The sequence below is a fragment of the Mesocricetus auratus genome, unplaced genomic scaffold (assembly GCF_017639785.1).
Source record: "Mesocricetus auratus isolate SY011 unplaced genomic scaffold, BCM_Maur_2.0 Super-Scaffold_100676, whole genome shotgun sequence".
In the NCBI taxonomy this organism is placed as follows: Eukaryota; Metazoa; Chordata; class Mammalia; order Rodentia; family Cricetidae; genus Mesocricetus; species Mesocricetus auratus.
This window is the reverse complement of record NW_024429266.1, coordinates 182,914,074-182,922,295: the sequence shown is the minus strand read 5'-3', so window position 1 is coordinate 182,922,295 and position 8,222 is coordinate 182,914,074.

The window sequence follows — 8,222 nt, the reverse complement described above, 5'->3', positions numbered from 1 at the left end:
AATTATGCAGAGGCCCAAAATGTTACCCATGCTCCTGTGACCCCTATATACTTGTTTATTCATTGACCAGTCCTGGGTGGAATATTTCTTTGGTCTGTTTGCTTCCTCCTTATTTGGGGTGAATAGACATCTCTTTTATGTCTCCCTGGAAACAATGGTTGGAAAGTAGAAGACTGAGAGTTACCCCAAGCTCTGGGGTAGGGTGGGGTGGGAGGAAGCCTTTCAGTGGAGTGCAGTTACATAGTCACTTTCTGTTGGGTGGTTTTTTTTTCCTGGGGAGACATGAACAAATGCCCAGTCACCCCAGATAGAGCACCAGTCACAGATAGAAGAAACAACTTCTCTCGAGTCTACCTTGGTGAACCAGTGAGTTGATTGGACTTACTTTTAGGAGTGAGTTTATTAGGAGTTACTTCAGGATGACTCACACCACCATGGGTGAGGGCTCATAAGGCTGTGTGCCTGGAGCTCCCTGCACAACTTGTCAGCATTTCAACCAGCAGGAGTCTCTCTCCAGCAGTTGTACCAGAGTCAGAGGATGGCACCTGGGAGGGTTTCAAAAGCAAGGCCTGGGAACAGCATTTACCATTCTTCTTATGGCCTGCTGGCTAATACTAATACTACGAGCATTTTAATAGCAGGAGAGGCTGGGAACTGTAGTTCAGCTGCTTGACCATAGTGAGGAGTGTGGGTGTTGAGTCATCAGCTAGCTGTCTTGCTAACAGTCCATCCTTTTAGTCGGCAAATACCCATTCCAGTCTGCTTGCTGTAGAGACAGACAGCCCCCATGCAGGGATAACATGCAGCTCAACCTTTGGAGTTTCTGCAGTGTTCTACATGTGGCCCCCATGGTCTGGTGACCTAGACAGGTTATATGAATGCTGCCCTTCCATTGGCCTTTGCTGTTTTTTGTGTGTGTGTCTGTGTGTGTGTAGTTGAGTATCTCTTTGTCCAACTCTTCTCTTGTCTGCCTGGGAGACGTTGCTCCCAAAGCACTTGCTGATAACGTCAGTGTGCATTTCCTAGGTTACTTGACCTGGGACGATAGAGTCTCATATTTAAGGAAAAAGATTTAAAAAAAAAACTTGTCTGGCCGGGCGTTGGTGGCGCACGCGCCTTTAATCCCAGCACTCGGGAGGCAGAGGCAGGCGGATCTCTGTGAGTTCGAGGCCAGCCTGGTCTACAGAGTGAGTTCCAGGACGGCCTCCAAAGCCACAGAGAAACCTTGTCTCGAAAAACTAAAAACAAAAACAAAAAACAAAAAAACTTGTCTGATAATTTTCTTCTTTTCATGCTACAACCTGTCAGTAAACAATCTGCTAAAGACAGATTCTAACATGATGGAACTCGAGCGACTTTTGCCCAGGTCAGATAAAGATATCCATACATTAGACAGTAGAAAAGACCCAATTTGGGGTGGAGGGAATGTTTGTGCTCTCTTACAGGAAAAGAACAAAGCTTGGCGGGATGCATGGAGCAGAGAAAAAGCCGGACCTGAAACCATGGAAAGCAGTCCAGGGAAACATGCTGAACCAGAGTTCCTGAATCTGCATAGCCCCCTCCCCTGCCCAGCTTCCAAATTCCCTCAACCTATCCCACCTCTGCAACCTCTCTCTCTTCCAGGATACTAACCCCTCCTCTTATCTGATCCCTGAGAACCATGGGCCTGTCAAGGATGGCCTTACTACCTGCTAAATTCTGCCCCTATGTTTTACATTTTAGTTAAAGTGATTCCCCGCCTTAACTATTATTCTAACTAGATGTGTTTTTGGGGCTGGGAGCCACGGGAGCAGGCACTAGAATTCCATTCATAGTGCTCTCCTACAAAGAGGAATCTGTTTCTCCGTTAACAAAACAGGGAGAGTCATAGATAGTGTGAAGAAAAACAGAGAGGGTCTAGAGAAAAGAAAAAGGGAGAGAGCAACAGGGGAGTTGGTGTAATAATTGGTTTTCCACTTCTCCCTGGCTATCTCTATTTATTACCCAACATCTTGGGCCCTCTATTAGGCTTTATATTGCTTATTTCCTTTGGCCCATGGGCCCCTAGGCACATGACAGACTTTATTAAACAGCAAGTAGATAATCTTGCCGCAAGGCCTATCCAGATCCATTATCAGAGGCTGGCCATGAAAGAGAGTGGTCCTTATCAGAAAGCTGAGGATAGTCATGGCAAGGAGGAAGGCGACCTTCACCTAATTTCCAGTCTCCGCATAGCAAAAAGGAGACAAACTCCCCTGGGGCACATAATCCGCTCATGCCCCGCTTGCAGCCCTAGCCAGGGGCCTTGGAAGGCCCCTTTACCCACAAAAATAACCACCCCTATTGATGGCAGACTGAGGACGGGCTCCCTTCTGATGCTTTCACCTCCTAAGCCAGGAGCTTTGACGGCTGGCAAAGTAATCCATTCGGGTAAGGTGGAAGCCTCTCAGATCCATCCTAAGACAGGCTCCATCATCACTGTGGTTCTGGGGTAACTTATACTCTGGCTGCACCTAATTTCTGTTTAACCAGAAAGGAGGAGATGTCAGGGTCCTCTGGCCATCAACCAGAAACTGCTGCAGAAAGTACATGACTCTGGACCACCCTGCTACCTGCCAAATTCCAGAAACAGACCTGCGGTTCATCTAGGGCATAGGCTTAAACAATAGAAGGTGGAATGTGAAATATAAAGTTAGAATCTGCAGTCAGGTTACCAGAGGACCCAGGATGCCCTACCCATCCCACTGACCTTTGCTCCGCCAGGCTTACTGCAGCTGCAGCACACCCCCATTCCTTCCCCTCCTCCCTTCCCCTATATAAATCCCTTTGGGATGAATAAAGTTGTTGCCTTGATCAGACTCTTGTCTTGGCGTCTGTCCTTGTGTCCCCTGCCCCCCATCTTTTTCCTAGGTGTCCACCAGACCCACGTTGAGTGTCCTGCAGGTTGGGACAACAACCCTTTTCTTTTGTCAGGTTTTTGTTGTTATTGTTTTTGCTCATTTTGGCTTTTGTTTTTTCGAGACAGGGTTTCTCTGTGTAGCCCTGAGTGTCCTGGAACTCACTCTGTAGACCAGGTTGACCTCGAACTCACAGATATCCACCTGCTAGGACTAGTGTGCTACCACTGCCGGGCACTTCTAAGATCGTTTTTAATGGTTTATTATTTTCTTAATTTTGTTCGAGGACCATGCTTTTGATACATCTATTTAGTTTCACTGTACACCAATTTCAAAATGAAGTACGCTTAATTTTGTTGGTTCTGAGTTCTAGGATCACAAGACACACACCATGAGCCTTCTTTATTACTTTTTTCTCTGTAAATGAGGTTCTATTTTATTTATTTTTTGATGTGTGTGTTGTATGCATGCCTAGGTGTTTATGTGTATGTATATGTTTGTATGGTATGTATACAATGTGTGTATATGCATATAAACATGAGTGTGGAGGCCAGAGTTCACCAGTTTGGGTCTGCTGACCAGCAAGCACCAGGAATCTTCCAGTCTCTGTCTCTGTGGTTCTGGGGCTGCAGGTGGACGGTGACACACCTAGCTTTTTTGCATGGCGGCTGCTGATCAAAAGTCAAGTTCTCATGCTTGTGTGGCAGACACTTTACAAACTGATTGCACATGAGTATTTATTAATTTAAAAACAATTGGGTCCTGGAGAGACAGCTCAGGGTGTAAGAACACTGGCTGCTCTTCCAGAGGACCCGGCTTTGATTCCTACATCCACATGGTGACTCATAGGCACCTGTAACTCCAGTTCCAGGGGACCTCATGTTTTCTTCTAGTGTCTGTGGGCACCAGACATGCACAGGCGTACATGTAGGCAAAACACCTGTACTCATAAACACAAATAAATAAAGTATAAACTACAAAAACTTCACATAAACTGAACATATATTGCCAAAGTCTCTCTACCTCCAGTATTTTGGTCCTCTGCACTCCTGTTTGCTCCTAGACATTTTCACTTCTGGTTTCATCTTATATAAGCACTTGCACTCACACACACAATTCTATGTGACTATGTAATATAGGGCCACTGATGAGAGAAAACATACATGTCTTTCTGAGACTGGCTTCGTTTGCTTTGATGTGACTGTCTTCACTCACATCCATTTTCCTGCAAGAAGCCTAACTTCGTTCTAGTCATGGCTGAAACAATTTGATGGTGTCCTTTGCTGTTGGACACCTAGGCTGTTCCACAGTCCTAGCCCACTCTATCCATCCATCTCAGACTGGCGGAAGATCTCTTGTACGCCCGTCTCAAGTACAGCCCCTGCTTATCTGTTTTAGCGTAAAAGTGCTGTCTTCACAGGGAATTACACATGTTAGCGTTATGAAGTAGTTTTCTCCCTCATGTAGTGCTTTTGGACCTGAATTTATTATGTTTGACATTTATCTTGTAATTCTTTCTTTTTGTTTGGTTTTGCTTTCTCTTATCTACTCTTATTATTTTCACCATTTCAGGATGAACTTATTTTAAATGTGCATTTAGTACATACTATGAATTATCCTTTTGCTTTCTGACCTAAATTTCCTCTTTCTTTTAATTTGTGAGTGGAAAAATAAAAGATGTAAGAGAAGGGGGACAACCAAGGAGAGGGAAGGAGCACCAGAAGCAGGGAAGGGTGGACAGGAGAGTCAAATGGAATGAAAGATCAAATACATCATTTGCACATAGGAGAATGCAAGGTGCATTATTTAAATGTAAAATAGTGTAACTGTGGGAACAACAGACCTTGGCCGGAGACCCACTTCCCCATCAGCCTGGGGGCAGGCAGCTGTGAGACAATGTTTACTAAAATCATGTTTACTGAAAACAATCCAGTGTCCATAAGAAATGTTTACTGGAGCAATAAGTTCCTGAAAAGAGCTCACCCACAAGAAGGCCCTGACCTCAACCTTTTCCAAAGACTAACCGCCTCTTCCTGACCCACCCACCGCCACCTCTGGTGTCAGAGAGAACCAGCCAGGGGTAAGGAAGGGAGCAGAAGCTTTTCTTGAGGGAAGCCTTTCTTGGGAAGTTTTCTTGAGCCTTCTTGGGGCCTGCTTAAAGTTTTCTTTACACTGCCAACTGGTCTCTGTGTCATCAATCCCGACACCCTCTGCACATTCTCGGCTGCGCAGCGGGCGCGACATATAACTGTACATTGTTCTGCACATTTAATGTACAAAATTAAAAAACAGATGAGTGGCCATTATGATAGATAAAAATCTGTTATTACTTTTGATATATTATACCTTTAAACATTGTTAATTTTGTGTGTGCACATGTGTATATGTGATCCACAGCACTTACGTGGAGGTCAGAGGTCAACTTCCAGGAGTTGGTTTTCTTCTTTCATATGTGGGTTCCAGGGACTGAACTGAGGTATCAGGCTTGGTAAAAGCGTTTTTTGCTTACTGAGCCATCTCAATGGCTTTATGTATTGTTTTAATACAAATATGCAAAATATACACTAAAAGAAGTATATTAAAATTTGTCTGTTTTCTTCTGTCCATTTCTCCCCTCCTCCCTCTTTCTCTCCAGGGTCTCACTCTGTAGCTCCGACTGGCCTAGAACTCATTGTGTAGTCTGGGCTGGCCTAGAATTTGTGGCAATCCTCCTGCTTCAGTTTCCTAAGTGCTGAGATAACACTTGTGAGCCTCCATGCCTGGCCACACTTTTTAAAAATGAGGCCAAGATATTGCTGATGTGTTTCCATCACTTTATTCAATCTTTCTGCCTGGCTTTCTGGGAATTACAGATAGCAGGGCTGAGCATACACCAGATGAGGATCAACGGAGAAGCAGAATGTCAGCTTCGGCTGCAGAGTAACCTTCAAGGTAATTTAATGAATCTGACGTTTTTACACAGTCTTGAACCTTCTGGGAGTGGAGCTACACTGCACATCCTGCTCCAGGCCAATTCCCAAAGGGGGCGTGACTGTTATTGGGGAGCAGTGCCATGATGGGGGGCAGATCTGTTTTTATAGAAGAGGCCACACCCTTGGCGACAGCAGGCTTGAAGGATGCCCAGGGTCGGTGGATAAAGATAATGAATGGTTTCTCTTTGAAGGACCAAAAATTAAAATTAATAAAAGTTTAAAAACTTGGGCCTGAAAAGCGAACTTCTAGTGACTGGGAATGCTGTGACTGGCACCTGAGTCCAGCTCTCAGAAAACAGGAGGTGACACTCCACCACTTGGGTCAAAATTCCTGTCTGCTAATTGCTCAGAGTAAGGTTGTAAAGATCCCCAGGGGATAACTGACAGACCTTGTGACCCTGTAACCCTGCAATCCGTGGCCCTGTCTTATCTTACTCAAATGTACCTTGCTTAAAATTATAGTTACTGCTTTACTCTGTACTTTGTATGACCTTAGGTAACCATGGAAACTCTGAGATTTGGGGCCTTCAACCTTGCCTTCTGCCCCTGAAAAAGCTTCTCTTTTTGGCTGGTTGGCATCTCATCACACCGTGTTCCAGTAGGAGGCACGGTGCTGTTGGTCTCCACATCCCGCAGGAGGGAGAGTTATCTGGTGAGGCTGACATTCAGGGAGCCATGATTTCTAAATCAGGTGAAACTAATCTATGAGAATGTGAGAACTTTCTTACACCTCCTACTTGCAGAGCAGGCATGATGTTCGGGATGACTGTGCCTCCACAGACTCTGCAGACTCCCTGGGAAGATGTGCCAAGCCCTGGACTTGCAAGTGGAATTGCAACAGCAAGCTTGTCCCACAGACTAAAACTACATCCTCTGCTCAGCAATAAACTGAGATTTGAACTTGACCTCATTTCTCTTTCTGAACTCAGAATGTAATTATCACAGTTCAAAATCCAATAGTAATCAAGTCGTTCCTTTATTACTATTCTACAAATAGTTACTGTCTGTATTATCCATATCTCTGTGTGTGTGTGTATGTGTGTGTGTGTGTGTGCCTGTTCAGGTGCATATGTGGGAACATTTGGAGGCCAGAGGACAGCCTCAGGAGTTATGATGTACATCTTTGTTTATCCATGAAAGGATCTATCACTGGCTTGGAATTGGCTAGAGTAGTTAGCCAGTGCCCCTCCCCCTCTCAGCTGTCCCCTCCCTCTCTCAGCTGCCCCTCCCCCTCTCAGTTGCCCCTCCCCTCTCAGCTGTCCCCTCTCACAGCACTTTGAAGATGCAGGTGCTGGATCTTTCATTATGGGCTCCACAGGTCCTGACTCTGTTTTTTCTATGATCTATTTCTCCTGTGCTATTCAACTCGAGTAATTTCTAATGTCCCATCACCCAGGTGACTGATTCTTTCAGCTGTCCCATTTATCCTATTAGTAAGCCTTTTAATATCAACTATTGTACATTTCAGGTCTAAACTTTCCATTTGGTTTTGTAGCCATGGGAAAAACATGGATGGACTCTTACTTGTTTGTAGTTGATAGCTAATTTTGAAGGTTATACACCTGATCCACACATTATTGGTGGCACATAACCTCTGAGACACGTGGATATGATTGCCTAGGTTACTCCTCAGGGACCTGAAGGTCACTTCTGCTGAAAGCACTGACTTTTCACATGGGCAAACGGTTGACTCAAGAATGACTAAGACAGGATGAATCAAGTTTGGTATTGCTGCCTCTGTATCAGTGTCCTCTGCTGTCTTAAACTTTGGGCCAAATTTCCACTCAACTCTTCACATAGTCATATTAACCAGTCAGAAATATCTTCTCTGGAACTATACATGCAATGTAACCTAAACCTACTTAAGCCTTGTTCCCCTCCAGGGCTGATGATACCCTCAAGAGAAAGGCAGCTAAGGCAGCATCCTACTCCAGGTCAGTGGAGCACTGTCTAGAAGTCTCCAGCCAGCAGCTCTCTCTTGCCTAGTGCTCCAGGCCCCTTTTCTTTCCCTCAGTTCTCCAAGAGTCTTCGCCAGTTACACCAACCATCTTTGGTTTTAAGTAAATCTTTTTCCTTGGCCCAGCAACCTGTACTTGGGTCACTGGCATTTTAGAATGGCGTGGCACCAGACATGGTTTGGCAGCAACGCCTTAAATGTACATCTTCTACTTGTTCTGCAATTTTTGGTGTTGGGAATGAACCTGGGGCCTCACACATACTAGGCAAGTGCTCTTCCACGGCACTGATTCCCAGCCTGGCTCCGTGTTTTGTTTGCTTCACATAGGTTTATAATTGCTCAATGAAGCATTTACATCAATTGATTAGAATGCAAAGAAATAGGTGTGTGTGTGTGTGTGTGTGTGTATGTGTGTGT